Below are 25,960 nucleotides of genomic sequence, written 5' to 3'. Positions count from 1 at the left end.
TTTTTGTGCAAATGTTGCCCGCTAAATGCTACGCTAAATGCTACGCTAGCTATCAATACTCTTACACAAATGCCTGTTTTGCTATGGTTCAAAAGCATATTTTGAAAATCTGAGATGACAGTGTTGTTAAGAAAAGGCTAAGCTTGAGAGCTAGCACATTCATTTCATTTCATTTGCGATTTTCATAAATAGTTAACGTTACGTTATGCTAATGAGCTTGAGGCTATAACTGGATACAGGTTTTTTTCATAGCCAAACGTGAACAAAACGGAGCGATTTGTCCTACACAAATAATATTTTTTGAAAAACTGAACATTTGCTATCTAACTGAGAATCTCCTCATTGAAAACATCTGAAGTTCTTCAAAGGTAAATGATTTTATTTGAATGGTTTTCTTGTTTTTGTGAAAATGTTGCTGGCTGAATTCTAGGCTTATAGCTATGCTAGCTATCAATACTCTTACACAAATGCTTGTTTAGCTATGGTTGAAAAGCATATTTTGAAAATCTGAGATGACAGTGTTGTTAACAAAAGTCTAAGCTTGAGGGCAAATATATTTATTTCATTTCATTTGCAATTATCATGAATAGTTAATGTTGCGTTATGCTAATGAGCTTGAGGCTATAAATAGGATCCCGGATCCGGGATTGCTCGACGCAAGAAGTTAAACTCTAGTAAAACCAAATGCATGCTTTTCAACCAACCTCCAAACGAGCTTCAACGCCATACAACACTCCTTCCGTGGCCTCCAAATGCTCTTAAACGCTAGTAAAACCAAATGCATGCTCTTCAACCGTTCGCTGCCTGCACCCGCACCCCCGACTAGCATCACCACCCTGGATGGTTCCGACCTAGAATATGTGGATAACTATAAGTACCTAGGTGTCTGGCCAGACTGTAAACTCTCCTTCCAGACTCATATCAAACATCTCCAATCCAAAATCAAATCTAGAATCATCTTTCTATTTCGCAACAAAGCCTCCTTCACTCGTGCCGCCAAACTTACCCTAGTAAAACTGACTATCCTACCGATCCTCGACTTCGTCGTTGTCATCTACAGGATGGCTTCCAATACTCTACTCAGCAAACTGGATGCAGTTTATCACAGGCCCATCCGTTTTGTTACTAAAGCACCTTATACCACCCAACACTGCGACCTGCATGCTCTAGTCGGCTGGCCCTCGCTACATATTCATCGCCAGACCCACTGGCTCCAGGTCATCTACAAGTCCACGCTAGGTAAAGCTCCGCCTTATCTCAGTTCACTGGTCACGATGGCAAAACCCACCTGTAGCACGCGCTCCAGCAGGTGTCTCTCACTGATTATCCCTAAAGTCAACACCTCATTTGGCCGCCTTTCCTTCTAGTTCTCTGCTGCCTGTGACTGGAACGAATTGCAAAAATCGTTGAAGTTGGAGACTTTTATCTCCCTCACCAACTTTAAACATCTGCTATCTGAGCAGCTAACCGATCGCTGCAGCTGTACATAGTCCATCGGCAAATAGCCCACCCATTTTACCTACCTCATCCCCATACTGATTTTATTTTATTTACTTTTCTGCTCTTTTGCACACTAGTATCTCTACCTGCACATGACCATCTGATCATTTATCACTCCAGTGTAAATCTGCTAAATTGTAATTATTCATCTACCTCCTCATGCGTTTTGCACACAATGTATATAGACTTTTTTTTCTTTTTTTGACTTGTTTATTGTTTACTTCATGTGTAACTCTGTGTTGCTGTCTGTTCACACTGTTTTGCTTTGTCTTGGCCAGGTCGCAGTTGTAAATGAGAACTTGTTCTCAACTAGCCTACCTGATTAAATAAAGGTGAAATAATAAAATAAAATAAAATAATCCTGCAATGGTAAAAACTACAATAAGTTTTACAAATATTATGATAGAGATATGAGTTTTGGACCATTGGTTTCTTAGAAGTTTATCTACCCATTGGTCTAAATATGGGTTTTGATTGGACACACTAGAACAGGGATGGGCAACTTTGATGGGGGTGGGGGCCACAGTGGAGAGAAACAATTATTTACATTGTGTAGGTAATTTCATGTGATTCTACACATTTTACCAAGGTCGTAGAAAAAATGTTGCAGTTTTAACTAACGTTTGATGTAATTCTACATATTTTGCCATGTACTAAGAGAATATTTAGCAATTTTAAGGCAAATTTCATGCAATTCCATTCATTTTGCCAAAGGATGGAGAGACATCTTTGAAGATTTTAACATCACTGACAAAGGGACTGACAATATCAATGAGGGCACCCAAGTCGGTAATTCAACCACGATTACTACAAGTTTAGATAGCTGGATAGACTAAGTTACCAATCTAAACATTTTCAGCTGATATGGGTTAATTGAGTGAATGTCAGTGACTGAAATAACAAGAGAAAAACAGCTGATGGACAACCACATTTAGAAATTGCACCTTGTGTGTTCTACTATTCTAATCCTCAACAGTTAATTGAGACCCTGACTGATTTCGCAAATATATATTGTATTATATAGAAATTGTTTTTTTGGGGTGGTGGAGGTGGTAATTGATCCACAGTCATACAAAAAGGGTTTGGCACCACAGTTGCCCAGGTACATGTAGAAAACCATAATTGAAATGTCAGGACACTGCAGAGGTATACCTCACATATATAACCTTTAGAATAAATGAGGTCAATATGATCCTATCCTAGAGAGGTTGTGTGAGAATAAAATTAGCTCCAAAAGTGCCAAGGTCAGGGGTAAAGGAATCTCCCATCATGAGAACCAAAGGCCTTGGCATGACAATACATGGTTTTTCAATAAGGACAGAATACATTTTTTATTATTAAATCTTTATTTTGTCAGAGAAGTCATACTGAGACTAGAGATGTACAGGTTTGGTGACTCCAGGGGTTTTACGAAATGTGTAATTCATGGAAATACTTCAGTCAAATGTACAATAAGTACATCTGTCATTCCTTTTAAAGGCAGGTTCAATTTCTTCAAAGAGTGCTCACACTTCAAGGCTTTACCGTGTCTTTTTGACAAAGGATACACTCTGTTTATTAAGTTCTACTGTTCCAGGTAGAACCCGGTGAGTTTCCATGTAGAACCCTCTGTGGAAAGGTGTCACGAGAATTTTTATCCCAATGGTTGAACTCAACTATCACTATAGCTTTGACCAATTTCCAGAAGTTTGTAAGACTCTGGTTAATGAATAATTAGACAAAGCCCCCAGTCTGCAAAAGGTTAGTTCTTTTTTCAGAGAACGTTCTGAAGTCAAAAATGCAAAGACAGTAATTTTATAACTCACCCCCACCTACACACACACACACACACACACACACACACACACACACACACACACACACACACACACACACACACACACACACACACACACACACACACACACACACACACACACACACACACAGTTTTATCACTTTTCTACCAGCCTTGGCAATTTCTCGCCGTTCCTCTCCTCCCTAGATTAGAGAGGCCTTGGAAGTGCCCTCTTTCCTGTTGTCAGCTTTCTCTGAGTCATAACCATGTTCAGTTGTACGCACATTTTTGGATTATACTCTTATTATTATTACATCGTTAAAACTTCTTATGGCTGCAGGGGCAGTATTGAGTAGCTTGGATGAAAGGTGACCAGAGGTGCTCAGAGTAAACGGCATGCTCCTCAGTCCCAGTTGGTAATATATGCATATTATTATTAGTATTGGATAGAAAACAATCTGAAGTTTCTAAAACTGTTTCAATGATGTCTGTGAGTATAACATAACTCATATGGCAGGCAAAAACCTAAAAAAATCCAAACAGGAAGTGGGAAATCTGAGGTTGGTCGATTTTCAACCCAGCCCCTATTGAATACACAGTGGGGTATTGGTTATGTTGCACTTCCTAAGGTTTCCACTAGATGTCAACCGTCTTTAGAAACTTGAATAAGGATTCTACTGTGAAGTGAGACCGAATGAGAAGGGAATGAGTAAGGTCTGCCATGAGCTGACTATGCTCTACGCATTCACATGAGAGGGAGATCCGTTCCATTGCACTTCTGAAGACAATGGAATTCTCTGGTTGGAACATTATTGACGTTTTATGTTAAAAACATCCTAAAGATTGATTCTATACATTGTTTAACATGTTTCTACTGACAGGAACGGAACTTTTTGACATTTCGTCTTCAACTAGGGAACACGCTTCAGGACTTTGGATTTGTTTACCAAACGTGCTAACAAAAGTAGCTCTTTGGACACAAATGATGGACATTATCGAACTAAATCAAACATTTAAAGTGGAACTGGGATTCCTGGGAGTGCATTCTGATGAAGATCATCAAAGGTAGGTGAATATTTATAATGCTATTTCTGACTTCTGTTGACTACCCAATATGGTGGATATCTTTTTGTCTGCTTTTTTGTCTAAAAGCTAAACTCAGAGTATTGCATAGTTTGCTTTTTCCATAAAGTTTTTTAAAAATCTGGCACAGCAGTTGCATTAAGGAGAAGTGTATCTATATTTCCATGTCTAACAATTGTATTTTCATCGAAATTTATAATGAGTATTTCTGTAAAATTATGTGGCGCTCTGCAATATCACCGGATGTATTTGGGACTAGTGAACGTAACGCGCCAATGTATACTGAGATTGTTTTAGATATATATGCACTTTATCGAACAAAACATATATGTATTGTGTAACATGAAGTCCTATGAGTGTCATCTGATGAAGATCATCAAAGGTTAGTGATTCATTTTATCTCTATTTGTGCTTTTTGTGACTCCTCTCTTTGGCTGGAAAAAATGGCTGAATTTTTCTGTGACTTGGCGGGGACCTAACATAATCATTAGTGGTGCTTTCGCTGTAAAGCCTATTTGAAATCGGACACTTTGGTGGGATTAACAACAAGATTACCTTTAAAATGGTATAAGATACATGTATGTTTGAGGAATTTTAATTATGAGATTTCTGTTGTTTGAATTTGGCGCTCTGCACTTTCACTGGCTGTTGTCATATCAATCCCATTAAAGGCCCTAAATATGTTTCAGGATGGAATTCTTTAGTCATTACTTTAACTTCTTCGATATAGGGGGCGCTCTTTTAATTTTTGGATAAAAAAACGTTCCCGTTTTAAACAAGATATTTTGTCACGAAAAGATGCTCGACTATGCATATAATTGACAGCTTTGGAAAGAAAACACTCTGACGTTTCCAAAACTGCAAAGATATTGTCTGTGAGTGCCACAGAACTAATGCTACAGGCAAAACCAAGATGAAATTTCATACAGGAAATGCCCCAGATTTTGAATGCGCTGTGTTCCAATGTCTCCTTATATGTCTGTGAATGCGCCAGGAATGAGCCTACACTTTATGTTGTTTACCCAAGGTGTCTGCAGCATTGTGACGTATTTGTAGGCATATCATTGGAAGATTGACCATAAGAGACTACATTTACCAGGTGTCCGCTTGGTGTCCTCCGTCGAAATTATTGCGCAATCTCCAGCTGCGTCCACTTTTCCATTTGGTTCAGAGGAGAAAGGCAACTGCCACAAATGATTTATCATCGAATAGGATTGGATTGATTCTCAACAACGTTTGCCATGTTTCTGTCGATATTATGGAGTTAATTTGGAAAAAAGTTTGCCGTTGTAATGACTGAATTTTCGGGTTTTTTTCTTAGCCAAACGTGATGAACAAAACGGAGCGATTTCTCCTACACAAATAATCTTTTTGGAAAAACTGAACATTTGCTATCTAACTGAGAGTCTCCTCATTGAAAACATCTGAAGTTCTTCAAAGGTAAATTATTTTATTTGAATGCTTTTCTTGTTTTTGTGAAAATGTTGCCTGCTGAATGCTAGGCTTAATGCTATGCTAGCTATCAATACTTTTACACAAATGCTTGTGTAGCTATGGTTGAAAAGCATATTTTGAAAATCTGAGATGACAGTGTTGTTAACAAAAGGCTAACCTTGTGAGCAAATATATTTATTTCATTTCATTTGCGATTTTCATGAATAGTTAACATTGTGTTATGCTAATGAGCTTGAGGCTATGATGACGCTCCCGGATACGGGATTGCTCGACGCTAGAGGTTAAACATATAAATTCCCGTATCAAAAGGGTTCTACCTGTAATCAAAAAGGGTTCTTCAAGGGTTTATCCTACGGACAGCCAAATAACCTTTCTAGGTTCTACCATGTTCATTTTGGATGTTGTTTTTCTCATCTCATTAAGATTTACAGGTGCATGGTGCATTAATTAATGGGACACAAACAATAAAGATTGCTTTTACACAATTAATATACCCCATATGGATTATCCATGACCTCGTGTCTTTGATGTCTGACCAGAGGACACAAGGGATGAGTGGAATTAGACTATGATTGTGTTTGTGGGCGAAAAAGGAAGTGCAATGAAAATGCACAGTTGAATTGGTCTTAAAAGCCAAGTCCTCCTGACTGACGACATCTTAGTCTCAGGAGTGCCCAAAGGGCCCTCTAATGTATCCTTCCCTTTTTCCGGTTTAGACCCTTGTGAGTTATAGAGTGCAGACAGACAGCCTTTGGCTGTCAAAATAGAGTAATAAACTGTGTCATGAACTGTCAGTTGAGCCATGTAGAAATGGCAGACATATCATTTCTCTCCATCTTACAGGCAGGAGCCATACAGAACAACAATGAAAACATTTCAGAGGCAGAACATCCACCAATGTATGTACATGTAAAAAGTCACAGGATTAACCAATCAGGTAAGTATTTCTGTAACTAGTCAGAATACAGTGTTAATTAGACCAGTCTATTAGACTAAGAACACTGAATAATATTGAGAATTGATTTTAAGATTCTGAACTCTCAAATTTGCCAACTTCTCAACCCTTACTATCTCTAGCTACAGTATACTATATGTACAGTACTGTGAATTACTAAGGAAATTGGATGAATAAATAAAAAAGGATGTTTGGTATTGAGTCACTATTATGTTACTTATGATTCACTCTGGCACTAGCCTCTTTGCAAAATAGGGCCTAGTTATTGACAGTCTCTGGTTCATGCTGAAAGCATCCCACTAAGTGACTCTGGGTGGCAGCTCTCCAAATCTGTGATTGCTCTCGGTTCATAGAATTTCCAGTAACTGGGCAGTCAGTCACCCAGGCCAAAAAGCCAAAAGCCCTGTCCACTTCCTGAGAGCTGGCTGTGAATCTGGATGTCAGCAGCTGTGAGAAGCTGAGTCTGCAGCTATGAAAGGGACAGTGGCAATTAGAAAGGGGTTAGTTACATCATGACAAAGACCTTTGCCCAAACGCCCAGACACACGCCTAAATGGAATGTATGGAGACACATGCTTGTGCCATGAACCTTCCCATGCATACATGACCGTGATTTGTAGCGCTTTTACAGTACTTTGCTCTTTCTATGGCACCCTAGATTAAATATTCAAGCTACTGAAGCATTAGAGTACTACAGTAGGTCAATCTGGTCACCCTGTGCTGTGTGACAACACAAGTAATTCCTTCATGTTAACTTGAGTGCGGACATGAATATGTGATAAGGCACAACTGTGGCCATCACAACCACAGGCTTAAAGCATGCAGAGATCAGTCGGGAACTGTAGGATTTATGTTTTATATTTTTTATTTTAATTTTAATTTCTATTTCATCTTCACAATAATGTTGATGTTCCTCTGAGTTCATCTCTTCAGTTTGAGTTGGAAAGAGAAGGGTTAATACTGAAAATATATATATATCCAATCAGGATTTTTCTTTGGTGCTCTCTAGGTAGAAAAATCTAGCCAGCTCAGTCAGCCATTGGCTAGGCCTTCAAAAGCTGGACAAAATGCCTCTGCCATTCAATTGTATTCGAGCAGAATTTTGGAGTGACAGTGGAATGAACACTCATGTTTTGACTTGCAATGAGTGGGGCCTTATTGAAGCCCTAGACACATCACTACTGAGAGTACATGAGCAAATAATCAGTGGGGCAAGCAGTAGTTTTCCCACGATAAGGCTAGTAATGTTAGCTAGCCTCTCCACCTGCATTGCTTGCTGTTTGGGGTTTTAGGCTGGGTTTCTGTACAGCACTTTGTGACATCAACTGATGTAAGAAGGGCTTTATAAATACATTTGATTGAAATTTGATTGTAGTAGTGTGACAATGGTGACAGCGGCTGCAGCAGCTGTTATCAGCTTCAGGGTGGATGTTGTTGCTAATTTGTTAGCATCACCCTTTACAAGATTAACATTCAAACTTAGTTTACAAATTATCATCATCTGGTGAGTGGCACTGTTTTGCTCTGTAGCTAGCTGGCTGTTAGCTATCTCTTTTAAAATAATCATTGTGAAACATTGTTGCATTTACATTTTAGATCACCGGTTAGTGTGATGAATGTGATAAAATGTATTTGCAATGAGAAGTAATAGCTGATTTGTTAATTTTATTTTGGACATGAAATAGTTGTGCTTTTGTATTGTTAGGATTGCCTGGGGCCTACTGGATTGAATCGGCTTCTTATTCTTTAACATTCTTTAATGTTATGTGTGACGGCTGTCGACTGTCTATTAGCCATGCCTGTTGGTCCTTTCAACACCACAAGGCTATCACCTTTGATATGACACTTGTTGTTGCTAATGGTGATAGTGGTGTTAGGCTACCATAGGTTGTGTAAACAGTGTGTTTTCTGTTTTGCTGGACGCATTATTTTATGCTGTGTGTCACATGTCATGTCATTGCCAGTTCTGTCTCTGTGTGTGCAGCAGCCCGAAGCGCGGCCTGTTTGATTCATTCATAATGTCATCAAAAAACATTGGTCCTCCCTCAATAGAACTAGAATGGTCAGACAACAGAATATATAATGCTTTTTTTCTGTTATGTTCTTGATTTTTAATTTTGATACAATGTATTGGAAGGTTTTGACTCCCTCTGAAGGCCTACGTCCTATAGTCACGGTTCACCACTGGCAGAGACCACACCCTGTCCAGATGGATGGAAGTGGTGGTGTAGCTGTTAACACATATTTGGTGTAAAGGAATATGAAGCATTGTTCCATTGAAATAACTAAATATTGCATCAAACAGATAGATAAAAGCATGTGGTAGAAATAGAAAGCACCCCATTTCCCGACCTCGGCTGGAACACTATTTTGTTACTCTAAAATGCAGTTCTAAGTTCCTCAAAATCATAGGCCAGGTTAAAACTCCATCCATGGCTTGCGGAAACTTGAGGAACAGCATGCAAGTCAATGGTGAACAGTCCAACTGTCGCCTCATTACACACATCGAGATCTGTGTATCAGCTTGTATCAGCTTTATAAGCCAGTCACGCTTTACTATGCTGTTTGCATATTTCAGTTGACAGTTTTGTTATATTCCCTTCATAAATGTGTTATGAAGCATGACATATCGAAACCTTTCTGTGTACCTTGTGTCATGCATCAAAGGCACATACGTGAATGAGACATAGTTATGTGACATACTTTTTTATAGATACTGTCAGTATGAATTACGTTAACCTTTAAGTCAGGTGTAAAAACATATTGTACGTTGTGAGGCATTACTACAATGGAGTATTCAAATAAGGTTTTACAATCAAAAACATACATATAAGGAGACATATCACCACTAGAAACACGTGATCCATGATGCCACCTATGAACCTTTAGAATCATTGGTGTGAGCAGTGATGCAGTGTGATTGAATCAGATTTGGAAGTGCGAAGTGGCTTATGAGAGCTGATCCTGTGAAAAGCAAGCTAATGAGATTAAAGGGACTCTGAAACCACATTGAGCCAATTAAATAACGGCATCATGATGTTGTGTTGCTGCAGACTGCTCTATAGCCTCTCTCTTTAGGACGAGCTACCCTCAGGGCTCCAACACCACACACCAAAAAAGGAAAAAAACAAGGTGTGTCGTCTGTGTGAAATGTGCTTTGCAAGTGTGTGCTACAGTATTTAAGCAATCGACTGATGGCAATCAGACCACCCCATTTAATGAATTTAACATACAGATCTAAAATGTATTTCTTCCTCCAAGGGCAGTCAAACAAACAAAACAAAAGGGCTCTTAAATATAACACTGATATGGAACCAGCTTCGATTATTCGACGGTCTTGGTTATGTGTACAGAGTAAAGACAGAATCTCCTTCCCACCAATGAGCTGAGAGCAGAACTCCACATGTTAAGCAGAAGCACTTCTCTGTGTCTGCCTTCACATTCATTGGAATCTTGTCATGAGCCAATAAAGCTGAGTTGTGAAGTTGCGGACAGCCAGGCGCTCTCCTCATGCAGAATGCAATTGTTATTTTCTATGGCTCACTGAATGATTCATGGTTAGAGAGGCAGAGGTTCGGCACTAGTTACTACAGCAACAATGTCAGAATTATGGCAAAAGCCTATTTCTACAATTTCTCTTCTTAAAATCTGATTTTAAAACTAGCCCTAAACTTAATGATAACCGTAATCACACTGCTAGCCTTATGCCTAGCCCAAACCTACATTCTTGTTTTAATGTACTTTTATGATATAGGCAATTTGACTATGAGGCTGTGGTAACTAGTGACAACCGAGGCGGAGGCTGGCCTACATGGCATCCTCTGCTCCCCGGACTGAATAGTGATGCCTCATTACCTATGCTTTCCAAGACACATATGGCGCAGGCTAAAGAACTCATTATGTGCCACTCCATACCATGGTTTCCTGGTGAGCACAAAGGTGCACTGTCCTATAGACAAGGTACTCTTCTGCTCCCTTTCCACACCTCCCTTACTTTGAAGTATTCAATGTTGCATATTCAACTTTACTTTTCATGTGTCAGTATTTTACCAGTGCCACATATTCAACAGGTAGCCTTAGGACGATATTAAATCCATAATCAAGATTCAAGACCCATGGGCTCTGTTGAGATTGTGTACTCGAAGCAGAGGTGGGTTGGAATGCTGTTTAGGCTTAGCTGCAGAGTAGAGGGCAGCAGTACCAGTGAGATGGCTCTCACAAGCAGACTAGAGGCATTTTCAATGCTGCCGGCAGATAGTGTCCCTCATGGCAACGTTCAGCCCAAATCCTCACATTTAAGAATACAAATTGGGTAGGGAGGCAGGGGAGGATGGAAATATTAATGTTGTAGTCTAGAATGCACATAGAATACAATTCCAACTCAGTACAAGTTCCATGCCAACATCAGTGGAGGCTCCTCAGAGGATGTGTCATGCCCTGACCTTAGTTATCTTTGATTTTTTTATTATTTTGGTCAGGTCAGGGTGTGACTAGGGTGGGTATGTTAGTTTTTGTATTGTCTAGGGTTTTTTGTATATTTAGTTTCTTTGTTGTTGATTTGATTTGATTTTGATTTGATTCTAGTCTAGGTATATGTAGGTCTATGGTGGCCTGAATTGGTTCCCAATCGGAGGCAGCTGTCTATCGTTGTCTCTGATTGGGGACCATATTTAGGTAGCCATTTCCATAGGGTATTTGTGGGTTATTATTCTATGTTTAGTTGCCTGTCTGCACGAGCCATATTAGCTTCACGGTTCGCCTTGGTCTCCTCCATACAACGAACGTGACAGGATGAAGGGGAGGGCCATCTTCCTCAGTGAATTTTTTTTAATAGTGAAACTTTAAAAAAGTGTTTTAGATAAAACTATTCTAAATATATTCACGTCACAAAATAATTGATTAAAACACACTGTTCTCCAATGAAGGTCGACAGTTGCCTCAACAGCACTGTAGGGCAGCAGCATGGTGTAGCAAGAGGACAGCTAGTTTGCGCCCACCACTGGGTACATTGACTTAAATACAAAACCTAGGAGGCTCATGGTTTTCACCCCATTCCAAAGAGTTACAAAGTAATTATGACAACTTCTGGAGGATGTCCTTCTACTTATCAAAGCTCTTGACTCAATCAATCAAATGTATTTATAAAGCCATTCTTACATCAGTTGATGTCACAAAGTGCCGTACAGAAACCCAACCTAAAACCCCAAACAGCAAGCAATGCAGGTGTAAAAGCACGGTGGCAAGGAAAAACTCCCTAGAAAGGCCAGAACCTAGGAAGAAACAAAGAGAGGAACCAGGCTATGAGTGCTGGCCAGTCCTCTTCTGGATGTGCCGGGTGGATTATAACAGAACATGGCAAAGATGTTCAAATGGTCATAGGTGACCAGCAGGGTCAAATAATAATAATCACAGTGGATGCCGAGGATGCAACAGGTCAGCACCCCAGGAATAAATGTCAGTTGGCTTTACATAGCCGATCATTCAGAGTATCTCTACCGCTCCTGCTGCCTCTAGAGAGTTGAAAACAGCAGGTCTGGGACAGGTAGAACGTCCGGTGAACAGGTCAGGGTTCCAGAGCCGCTGGCAGAACAGTTGAACCTGGAGCAGCAGCACGGCCAGGTGGACTGGGGATAGCAAGGAGTCATCAGGCCAGGTAGTCCTGAGGCATGGTCCTAGGGCTCAGGTCCTCTGAGAGAGAAAGAAAGAGAGAAAAAGCATACTTAAATTCACACAGGACACCTGATAAGACAGCAAAAATACTCCAGATATAACAGACTGACCCTAGTCCCCTGACACAAACTATTGCAGCATAAATGCTGGAGGCTGAGGGGTCGGGAGACACTGTGGCCCCATCTGACGATACCCCCGGACAGGGCAAACAGGCAGGATATAACCCCACCCACTTTGCCAAAGCACAGCCCTTACACCATGAACTGCATGAACTAACATGTTGTCTATCCCAAACAAAGGATCAGAGAAAGCATAAGCTAGCATCAACAAATTAATTTATTTCAAAATGGACGAGAAGTGAGAGCGAGAGAGCTATATTTGGTTGTATTTTTTTTTCACTTTTGCTTTCACTCACACTGAACAAAAATATATACACAACATGTAAACTGTTGGTTCCCTGTTTCATGACCTGAAATAAAAGATTCCACAAATTTTCCATAGGCACAAAAATGGTATTTCTCTAAAATGGTTCTCCTTTGCCAAGATAAACAATCCAAGAAGCTGATTAAACAGCATGATCATTACAAAGGTGCAGCTTGTAGAGGGGAACATAAAAGGCCAGTCTAAAATGTGCAGTTTTGTCACGCAACACAATGCCACAGATGTCTCAGGGTTTAAGGGAGCGTGCAATTGGCATGCTGACTGCAAGAATGTCCACCAGAACTGTAGCCAGATAATATGTTAATTTATCTACCATAAGCCACCTCCAACGTCGTTTTAGAGAATTTGGCAGTATGTCAAACTGGCCTCACAAGCCACCTCCAACGTCGTTTTAGAGAATTTGGCAGTATGTCAAACTGGCCTCACATAGCGTCGTGTGGGCGAGCAGTTTGCTGATGTCAATGTTGTGACCAGAATGCCCCATGCTAGCGGTGATGTTATGGTATGGCAGGCCTAAACTACGGACAATGAACACAATTGCATTTTATCGATGGCAATTTGAATGCACAGAGATACCGTGACCAGATCCTGAGGCCCATTGTTTTGCCATTCATCCACCGCCATCACCCCATGTTTCCAGCCACTTTGCACAGCCATTGAAGAGGAGTGGGACAACATTCCACAGGCCACAATCAACAGTCTGATCAACTCTATGTGAAGGAGATGTGTAGCGCGGCATGAGGCAAATGGTGGTCACACCAGATACTGACTGGTTTTCTGATCTATGACCCTACCTTTTTTTTAAGGTATCTGTGACCAACAGATGCATATCTGTATTCCCAGTTATGTGAAATCCATAGATTAGGGCCTAATGAGTTTATTTCAATTGACTGATTGAAATAAACTCAGTAAAATCTTTGAAATTGTTGCATGTTGTGTTTATATTTTTGTTCAGTATATCTAGCGAATGCAGCGAGCTAGTTTAGCCTACTCAGTCACTCGGCTCAAACAGAGAGGGATGCAATGTTAGCTAGCTGGCAATGGCTATCCAACACTGGAACTCTAAGTCAAGGTAACCTTTTGGTTTTATGAATTTATTGTCACCCGGGCAGGCCGGTGTAACTGCTAAACTGATTGCTGACTGTACACTGTACTGCATGATTGTAGCGGGTTTACTAACATGTTAGTTCTAGTAGCTATGCTGAATATGACGTTACCTTATATGGTGACAACAATGTAAGCTGTGTGTAGCGGTTAGCATTTTTTTTTCACCTTTATTTAACCAGGTAGGCTAGTTGAGAACAAGTTCTCATTTGCAACTGCGACCTGGCCAAGGTAAAGCATAGCAGTGTGAACAGACAACACAGAGTTACACATGGAGTAAACAATTAACAAGTCAATAACACAGTAGAAAAAAAGAGAGTCTATATACATTGTGTGCAAAAGGCATGAGGAGGTAGGCGGATAATTACAATTTTGCAGATTAACACTGGAGTGATAAATGATCAGATGGTCATGTACAGGTAGAGATATTGGTGTGCAAAAGAGCAGAAAAGTAAATAAATATAAACAGTATGGGGATCAGGTAGATAAAATTGGGTGGGCTATTTACCGATAGACTATGTACAGCTGTTATGATATGACGGTTCAGCTTGGAATGTTTTTTTCACCTGGTCACAGACAGCTGATGTGCTGTGCACTGAAGTCCACAAGTGAAGGGAAAAGGTGAGAGGAGGAGAGCGCGTAGATGCGAGAAGGAATTATACAACGAGCTAGTGAACTGACTTTGTGTGTGAAAAAGGGTGTAGTCATACCACCGATTCTGCTGAAAATCTTTTCTTAAACGGAAGCAACGGAACGAAACGGGGATAAACATATATAGACCAGCTAGATGCAGGCAAGAGTGTGCAAGGCTTTATTGAATATGTCACTGTATGTCATCTTGATTACAATTTTTTTTAGCAACCTAAAACATTCGAGTATCAACCTGGAACATTTGAGTATCATTTAGTAGCGTAACGATGTACACTGAAAGTCTGGAAGCAAGTTCAGGCAGTGAGTACATTTAATAAATAGAAGAACAAAACAATAACACGAACAGCGCACCGACATAGAACAGGAACAATGACGACTGAGGAAGAAACCAAAGGGAGTGACATATAAAGGGCAGGTAATCAAGGAGGTGATGGAGTCCAGGTGAATGTCATTATGCGCTTAACGCTGGTGACAGGTGTGCATCCTAACGAGCAGCCTGGTGACCTAGAGGCCGGAGAGGTAGCACACGTGACAAGTAGCCTAAACCTATTGATGTTACATTGAGATGGAAATGGGATATGAATGGCAGTCAACCAATATGCTATAATAGAAATAAGGCCATGCTTGTCACACAGCCAGGAGTGGTGGGTGTGGAGTCAAGCGCAGAGAGCAGAGGAATAATGGGAGAAACCAAACTTTATTACGGTATCCAAAAGTAACGCCAAAAACCACAGGCGAAAACAAATATGTCCAGCCCAAAACTGGGCACCAAACAGTCAGTGAACGTAACACGCAACCAACCTAGACTAACAGAGAACAAGCCCGCACAAAAGCAGGCGGGCCTAACAGGCTTAAATAGTCCTGAACCAAAACTCAAACAAGAAACAGGTGCAACCAATAAGACATAACAAACAGAAAAGGAAAAGAGGATCAGTGGCAGCTAGTAGACCGACGAAGACAACCTCCGAGCACCGCCGGAACAGGCAGAGGAGCCACCTTCGGTGGAAGTCTTGATAATACTCATTAATAGAACAATCGTCCTCCCTCATCTTAAACATCACTGACCGCCACTGGCCAGCATGTATCACATTGTATAACATGTGCACTTAGTTGTCCTCCCTCATCTTAAACATCACTGACCGCCACTGGCCAGCATGTATCACATTGTATAACATGTGCACTTAGTTGAAGTTGTTTTGAAATGCTTATGACCTTGGCCTACTGTATGTAGATTAGATACACAGTTCTAATGTACATTATGCTTGCTTGAGTGAAAGGGTGCTAAAGAAATTGTTGAGCATAAGAGCTGTCTATTGGCAACAACCAATCTAAGCAATCTACGCAAGCTTTGAACATACAGTAAGATCTAAATCTATGCAATGGTTAAGGTTTATCAAAAACATATATGTTGAGCACTTTCTGGAAGACCGCTCCTATGTTTAATATCCATAAACCAATTTGGCTTGTCAAGGAGATGTCCACCACTACTTTACATCTGTAAGGATAATATGGCTTTTGAGTGCAGCCACTGTCTCCCCTATTCAACAGTGCTAAGGGGGTACTTAATGACTGTTAACACAAAGTGACATTGAGTGTGATAAATTAAAGCAATTATTTATTGGAGCAAATGTGTTCCCCCGGGGCCATACATACAGTCCTCACGTTAAATCTAATCAAATGATATACAGGGCATCATTTTAAACTGACATATGCATGGCCAATCAAATACACTTTAGATTGTGGGTATTTTTCCCGATCATCATGCGCCAGACAACTTGGTAAATTGAATATTTCCTACCATATGTATGTAATTGTAACAGATTCAGATTAATGGAATGTGATTGCTGTCTCATGACGTTGAGATTGTGTAGATAATGTATCATCATTAATGCTAACAGGCCATCAAAGTGAATTTATCTAAATTAATCTTCTCTTTATTTTAATAAAGTGTATTATCTTGTGCTTGTTTACAACATTACTGCAACCTGAATGTTTGCTCACATGTTATCTCAGCCAAATCAAATGTAATGAAACTTGATTGTTAAAGATTTAGTTGAGGACAGATTAGTTGAGTCATTCTCTGATTGCTGTCCCCTACTCATGTTTTTACACTATTGTTCAAGACGATGTTGTTGTCTTAGTAGGGTTGAAAAATTACGGGACCTTTCAATAAATTCCCTGGTTTTCCCAAAATCCTAGTTGGAGGATATCTGGAATCAGGAGGGATTAAGCAGGAAATCCGGCATCCTCCAACCAGGATTTCTGGAAAAAACAGGGAATTTATAGAAATTTTGCAACCCTATATCCTAGTCATCTGTTTGCCTGTGGTTTACAAAAAGTAAACTTGGGGGTGTTGACTTCCCTCACCAGATTAACGAATTCAAGAAGGGCACATTCTGATCACGTAGCCTATTCAGTGTGTTACCACATGCTATTCTTGTTTTAGTGTGGATTTGATCAAATTAAGTCCTTCCCTGTCAATGGTTTATGCTGGAAATTTAATAAACATAATTTTCATAGATGTATTTGGCGCTTAATCACTTTTATAGTAGAACCAAATTAAATATCGAAACCAGAAACATTGACAATCTTCTCATGAAATGGCCGTCTTGTCTGGCCAAATAAATCCATATTGTTTGGCTTTGTTTGTCTCAATCTTTTTTATGTTTTATCAGCAGTGGGCAGTATGATTGATTGCCAACCTTGCAGGATCCTGGATGGCATGAACAATTATGTCCTCTGTGTTTTTCAAGTCAATAGTGAAATTTTGTGGAAGTTGCAAAAATGAGTTATGACCCCTGCTGGTGTTTTCCAGCACACACAGATAACCTTGGACTGTAAAGAGTAGGTCACATGTTTATCACTGTTTATCACATGTTTAGTACATCAATGGGGCTGAACTCCCTGCCAACAAGAGGAAGGCCCTAAAAATGGTCAAAGACTCCAGCCACCCAAGTCACAGATTGTTCTCTCTGCTACCGCACGGCAAGCAGTACCGATGCACCAAGTCTGGAGCCAACAGGACCCTGAACATCTTCTGCCCACAAACCAGAAGACTGCTAAATAGTTAACCTCTCTTGGGTGGGGGGTAGTATTTTCACGTCTGGATGAAAAGCGTATTCAAAGTAAACTGCCTGTTACTCAAGCCCAGAAGCTAGGATATGATAGAAAACACTCTAAAGTTTCCAAAACTGTTAAAATAATGTCTGTGAGTATAACAGAACTGATATGGCAGGTGAAAACCCGAGGACAAACCATCCCCCCCAAAATAATTCAGCCTACCACTATTTTCAATGGCTGTCACTTTTATAAGGCATAGTCCTCCCAGATTGCAGTTCCTAGGGCTTCCACTAAATGTCATATGAAAAATGAGTCAGAAATTGTAGTTTTTATCGGTGGCTATAGATCCCATTTTAGCTGTAGTGTTTCCAAGCGTGTGAATGAGAGCTCGTTCTTTGGTATTTTTCTCCGGTAAAGACAATAATGATTCTCCGTTTTAAATTTAATTGTTAATTTACATACTAGGGTACCTAAGGTTTCATTATAAACGTTGTTTGACTTTTGTTTGACTAACATTTGGGATTCATTTTGTATGCATATTGATGGAGGGAAACTGGGTGGATTATTGACTGAAGCGCGCCAGCTAAACTGAGTTTTATGAATCTAAACAAGGACATTATCGAACAAAAGGACCATTTGTGATGTAACTGGGACATTTTGGAGTGCCAACAGAAGAAGATCATCAAAGGTAAGGCATTTTTTATATCGCTATTTCTGACTTTCGAGTCGCACCTGACTGGTTGAAATATGTTTTTCATGGTTTTGTATGCAGGTACTGTCCTCAGATAATCACATGGTGTGCTTTCGCTGTAAAGCCTTTTTGAAATCTGACACAGGGGCTGGAGGTTAAGCTTTATTTTGATAAACTGCTTTTAACCAGGGCAAGGTGACTGGAAACATGACCGAATACAAACAGTGTAGCTATAAGTGTAGCTGCAAGGCAATCAAACAAGCTAAGCATCAGTATAGAGACAAAGTAGAGTTGCAATTCAAAGGCTCAGACACAAGAGGTATGTGGCAGGGTCTACAGTCAATCAAGGACTACAAAAAGAAAACCAGCCAAGGACCAGGATGTCTTGCTCCCAGGCAGACTAAATAACTTTTTTGCCCGCTTTGAGGACAATACAGTGCCACTGACACAGCCCGCAACCAAAACATGCGGACTCTCCTTCACTGCAGCCGAGGTGAGTAAAACATTTAAACGTGTTAACCCTCGCAAGGCTGCAGGCCCAGACGGCATCCCCAGCCGCGCCCTCGGAGTATGCGCAGACCAGCTGGCTGGTGTGTTTACGGACATATTCAATCAATCCCTATCTCAGTCTGCTGTTCCCACATGCTTCAAGAGGGCCACCATTGTTCCTGTTCCCAAGAAAGCTAAGGGAACTGAGCTAAACGACTACCGCCCCGTAGCACTCACTTCCGTCATCATGAAGTGCTTTGAGAGACTAGTCAAGGACCATATCACCTCTACCCTACCTGACACCCTAGACCCACTCCAATTTGCTTACCGCCCAAATAGGTCCACAGACGATGCAATCTCAACCACACTGCACACTGCCCTAACCCATCTGGACAAGAGGAATACCTATGTGAGAATGCTGTTCATCGACTACAGCTCGGCATTTAACACCATAGTACCCTACAAGCTCGTCATCAAGCTCGAGACCCTGGGTCTCGACCCCGCCCTGTGCAACTGGGTACTGGACTTCCTGACGGGCCGCCCCCAGGTGGTGTGGGTAGGCAACAACATCTCCACCCCGCTGATCCTTAACACTGGGGCCCCACAAGGGAGCGTTCTGAGGCCTCTCCTGTACTCCCTGTTCACCCACGATTGCATGGCCACGCACGCCTCCAACTCATTCATCAAGTTTGCGGACGACACAACAGTGGCAGGCTTGATTAAGAACAACGACGAGATGGCCTACAGTGAGGAGGTGAGGGCCCTCGGAGTGTGGTGTCAGGAAAATAACCTCACACTCAACGTCAACAAAACTAAGGAGATGATTGTGGACTTCAGGAAACAGCAGAGGGAACACCCCCCTATCCACATCGATGGAACAGTAGTGGAGAGGGTAGTAAGTTTTAAGTTCCTCGGCATACACATCACAGACAAACTGAATTGGTCCACCCACACAGACAGCATCGTGAAGAAGGCGCAGCAGCGCCTCTTCAACCTCAGGAGGCTGAAGAAATTCGGCTTGTCACCAAAAGCACTCATAAACTTCTACAGATGCACAATCGAGAGCATCCTGGCGGGCTGTATCACCGCCTGGTACGGCAACTGCACCGCCCACAACCGTAAGGCTCTCCAGAGGGTAGTGAGGTCTGCACAACACATCACCGGTGGCAAACTACCTGCCCTCCAGGACACCTACACCACCCGATGTTACAGGAAGGCCATAAAGATCATCAAGGACAACAACCACTCGAGCCACTGCCTGTTCACCCCGCTATCATCCAGAAGGCGAGGTCAGTACAGGTGCATCAAAGCTGGGACCGAGAGACTGAAAAACAGCTTCTATCGCAAGGCCATCAGACTGTTAAACAGCCACCACTAACATTGAGTGGCTGCTGCCAACACACTGACTCAACTCCAGCCACTTTAATAATGGGAATTCATGGGAAATTATGTAAAATATATCACTAGCCACATTAAACAATGCTACCTAATATAATGTTTACATACCCTACATTATTTATCTCATATGTATACGTATATACTGTACTCTATATCATCTACTGCATCTTTATGTAATACATGTATCACTAGCCACTTCTATGCCACTTTGTTTACATACTCATCTCATATGTATATACTGTACTCGATACGATCTACTGTTTCTTGCCTATGCTGCTCTGTACCATCACTCATTCATATATCTTTATGTACATATTCTTTATCCAAGCACAAGCATTGCGCTACACTCGCATTAACATCTGCTAACCATGTGTATGTGACAAATAAAATTTGATTTGACCTTCAGATAAGTCAAATGTACTCAGTGTCTAAACCCTACATTTGATTTTTGTGCTGTTGAGATTATCTTTGTGTAATGAAATGTGGTATATAAAACATATATTATTATTATTTATTAAACTCTGATGGGCTATATTAAACCATGAGAGGTACATAATGTTTACCATTTTTCATAATAAAGGTTGTGCTTGTCTTCAACCCCAGACTAGACTGCAGACACAATAATATGGGCCTTTCACATGCACCACCATAAAAAGCTCACTAACCACTGATAGATTGGGACTGTAAATCAGAGGCCAGTCATGAGTTAGATAAACCTATGTGTGTCATAAACAGCTAAAGATAGGGGAGCCTACGGCATGCGCTTCAAGTGCAGATTCATTAGATCCTTAATGGAGCATTTCACATGCTGTCGGAGATGACTGAGGAGACTCCACTCCACAGAGTACATGCTCCTCCATACTCTATGCATTTGCAGATGGGAACATGTCAGATGAGACTGATAGTAGAAATCCCCCCCCCAAAAAAATGAATGAGAAAAGTCTGGATTATAGACCTACCCTGTATGAGGAGGGGAATTTACCACTGTGATTTGACAGCTGAATATGGCATCAATCGTCAGCCAGCTGATTCCAATGTTTAATGAGTTGATTTCTAATTGCGAGAGGTATTGTGCGTTGCTAGGCTATCACAAAGTGATTTACATGAAGTCTATAAATATGATTCCCTGACATTTAGCAGAATCACTGTCTGGAATCCTTACAGATAAGCGCTCAGTGCTTTTATAGTCTTCATTTTAATACAGCTGTAATAATTATGTTCCTCACCACCCCATGTGAAGGAGAGATAAGGGAACAGATTTTACGTGCAGCCTCACAGGGACTTGTTAGTAACCATTGAATGTGAGAGAAAATTAGGAAAGGTTCTGGCTTTGTAGGAGATGAGAAATTGCAGTGTGATGACATAGAACATTAAGAACACAACGATTTTATTTGATAAATTAACCATCCATGCCCATGCTTGGGAGTGCAATATACATGCATTTACAAATGTGGGGAATTTGTCAGAAGAGGTGGTGTGGAGACGACAAAGGTATGATTGCAATGCTATCATAAGTTGTTGGTGTCAAGTCTCAGCTCTCAGAATCAAATTCATTGGTAATATGTTTTTGGGCTTCAAAGCAGTCTCTTGGTACTAAGATTCCCAAAAAGAAAACAATCTGCTGTTTTTTTTTTAAAACCATGTCCCTCCTTGACTATATTTTACTTTCGAACGTGAGTAGAATCCGTCATCTACTTTCATAATCACAGCAACATGCCTGAGAAAATGAATGAACCTTTAATGAATTCTGTTCCTTGGCCAATAACGACAACAGTTTTGCGAAACGCGTACTGGCGCTTTTTTTGCTGGCATATAGATGCAGAACCTTGCTTATCTGTCAGTGTTACCTAGGCCTAGTGACAAATACTCCAGGCTAATGAGCACCCCAGGGAGAGAAGCCTCCATATTTGCAGCAGCCAATCGTCACACTGAGGCAATCAGCACTCTAGCCTGGAGAGGATTCTGCAAGGGAAGAGGACACTCAGGGCATGTGCAGGGCAGATAAGGCAATATGATGATTTGTGTGAATCAAATATTAAGCAGTATTAGCATGAACAGAGCAATGTAGCAATGCTTATGCTACAATGCAACATGGTTGTAATTACCGTTGCACATGCCTTACTGACCAAGCTTAAAAACTGTGTTCACCCAATGAACTAAAGTCTAAGCATTAGCTCTCATTCACTGTATAACATACATTATTGAGCATTGTCACATTATATTCTATTGAATTCTCCGGAGGCACATTAGCCAAAAGACTAAAAAGCAATATTTGAATTGTTGTGGGGTAATATTTGATGTGTATATTATATATACAGGTCACATGCGCCCCATAACAAGACTATGTCATTTGAATGCTAACAAAGTCAATTCAATGAATTATCTGACTCCATAAGATTTCGCAATATGCACAAGGCTACAGTTGAGTTACAGTAATAGGTAATCAAGAAATGTCTGAGAATTTAATTCTCGAGTGTATTTAATTACTTTGTACAATGAACGATACATTATACAAGGCATAAACTTAAGTTACAAAGCATTAACAAGAATTACAAGGCATTATACTGAGCATGATCAGAGAGAGAGCGAACTCATAGTCTGAAAGGCCATGCCTCAAGAGCCCCAGGGGGGAGAGAGAAAGACAGTGTAGGTATCTCACCAGCACAGGTCAGGAACGAAAAAGAGAAAAGGGCTATGAAGTGAAGTCCCTTTTATAGGCATCTGACTTGTTTGGAGTTTGAGTTGATGACCAGTAGCATTACTATTGTGTTAACTTCCAATCAGACACCAGACCCACAGGATGTAAAAACAACAGAACCTCTGCTACCCAGAAGTGTGACAGGTTGGGGGATGGAGAGATAACACAGGGAAGCCTGAATTCCTGAGAAGATTAACCCTCTCGCATAGAGTGTTGATAAGAGTCACATAAGGGGCTGGGACGCTCTACATAATCACAGCCCCCCTTTCTATCTGAGCTGCCAAGCAAAAAATTGCAATTTTTGGAGAAAATCGATGCTGTGTCATATTCATAGAACCTGCGAGCTGGATCCCTTGGAATGTCACCTACAGTATACACACAATATCTTATTCTACTGTCCCCTTGCTGTGTCCCCTATCGGTGGAGTGTGACGAAGGAGGAGGAGGAGGCGGGCAGTGATTTAACACTCTATTTAAGTTAAAGATTTATTGGGGCTCCCAGAGTGCCGTCTGTCAAGTGCCTAGCTGAGTGTGACTAGAGTAAATTGAAAAAAAATTAGATCACATCCTAATACATTACAATTTGAGGACGTCCTTAGAAAATAATTAAGGTGTTTGAAAAATAGCTCATATGGTGGATGACTGCACAGCCCTGCGGTAAAAGTGAAATTAGTTGTGTTAAATTACAGAATAATATAGTTTGGATAAATGGTATTGAACCAACACAATGTAATTTAGAGCATTATGGAGCACTTGCAAGTCAACACAGTTATCTCAGTGATGATCTGCACAGCCCTGAAGTAAAGTGAAATTAGTTGTGTTAAATTACAGAATAATATAGTTTGGATAAATGGTATTGAACCAACACAATGTAATTTAGAGCATTATGGAGCACTTGCAAGTCAACACAGTTATCTCAGTGATGACCATTACCGTTGGCTGGCCTTGCTCAGGTTCAATGACACGAGCTACATCATACTAGTAAGATAGCTAAGTAAGATTAAGTTTTACATCTTGCGTGTGGGCCACCAAGACATTTGGAAGTTTAAGAAGTTTAAGAGTCAGAACCTACATCCACCAGCCAAAGATATCAGATCAACCAAATCCAACCATTCATCATCCTCACCATTCCTACATAAATCTTTTTATAATGTCCACCCTCTCGTTTCATGGTTGAAACTCTTCCAGCCAATGTGTTTTTATCATGATATACAGGCAACTGCCAAACTAATGGAAACACTTGAGTAAATGAGTGATACAAAGTATATTGAACGCCTGTGCTTAGACATAGGTGTGGTTCCTGAGTTAATTAAGCAATTAAAACCCCATCATCCTTAAGGTCATGCATAGAAATGCTGGGCAGGCCATTATTTTGGCCAATATTTTGGCTACCGTGGCTATGCCCCAATAGGATGACAATGCCCCCATCCACAGGGCACAAGTGGTCACTGAATGGTTTGATGAGCATGAACATTATGTAAACCATATGCCATGGCCGTCTCAGCAGATCTCACCAGATCTCAACCCAGTTGAACATGTATGGGAGATTCTGGAGCGGCGCCTGAGACAGCATTTTCCGCCACCATCACCAAATGATGGAATTTCTCATTGAAGAGTAGTGTCGCATCCCTCCGATAAAGTTCCATTTGTAGAATCTATGCTAAGGTGCATGGAAGCTGTTATGGCTCGTGGTAGCCCAACATTAATAAAACCAAATCAAATTTTATTTGTCACATACAAATGGTTAGCAGATGTTAATGCGAGTGTAGCAAAATGCTTGTGCTTCTAGTTCCGACAATGCAGTAATAACCAACGGGTAATCTAACCTAACAATTCCACAACTACTACCTTATACACACAAGTGTAAAGGAATAAAGAATATGTACATAAAGATATATGATTGAGTGATGGTACAGAATGGCATAGGCAAGATGCAGTACATATGAGATGAGTAATGTAGGGTATAAAAACATAGTGACACAGTTTAAAGTGGTATGTATTACATAAAGATGGCAAGATGCAGTAGATGATATAGAGAACAGTATATACATATGAGCTGAGTAATGTAGGGTATGTAAACATTATATTAAGTGGCATTGTTTAAAGTGGCTAGTGATATATTTTTTACATCAAGTTCCATCAATTTCCATTGTTAAAGTGGCTGGAGTTGAGTCAGTATGTTGGCAGCAGCCACTCAATGTTAGGGGTGGCTGTTTAAAAACCTGTTGTGACTAGGGGGCAGTATTTTCATTTTTGGAAAAAAAAACGTTCCCGTAACAAACGGGATATTTTGTCAGGACAAGATGCTAGAATATGCATATAATTGACAGCTTAGGATAGAAAACACTCTAAAGTTTCCAAAACTGCAAAAATATTGTCTATGAGTATGACATAACTGATGTTGCAGGCGAACGCCTGAGAAAAATCCAATCCGGAAGTGCCTCATGTTTTGAAAGCTCTGATTTCCAATACATCCCTATTGAGCAGTGAATGGGCTATCAACCAGATTACTCTTTCTCCATATTTCCGAAGGTGTCTACAGCATTGTGACGTAGTTTTACGCATTTATGTTGAAGAATACCCGTAAGCGGCTACATTGCGCAAGTGGTCACCTGATGCCCCCAGAGAGATTCTCGCGTAAAATACAGAGATAGCCATTACTCCAATCGATCCTACTGAAAAACGAATTGTCCCGATGGATATATAATCGAATAGATATTTGAAAAACACCTTGAGGATTGATTATAAACAACGTTTGCCATGGTTCTGTCGATATTATGGAGCTAATTTGGAATATTCATCGCCGTTTTCGTGACTGCAATTTCCGGGCGATTTCTCAGCCAAACATGAAGAACAAACAGTGCTATTTCGCCTACAAAAATAATCTTCTTGGAAAAAAGGAACATTTGTTATCTAACTGGGAGTCTCGTGAATGAAAACATCCGAAGCTCATCAAAGGTAAACGATTTAATTTGATTGCTTTTCTGAT

The sequence above is a fragment of the Oncorhynchus masou genome, chromosome 11, assembly GCF_036934945.1.
Source record: "Oncorhynchus masou masou isolate Uvic2021 chromosome 11, UVic_Omas_1.1, whole genome shotgun sequence".
NCBI classification, from domain to species: Eukaryota; Metazoa; Chordata; class Actinopteri; order Salmoniformes; family Salmonidae; genus Oncorhynchus; species Oncorhynchus masou.
Note: the sequence above shows the minus strand (reverse complement) of the source record.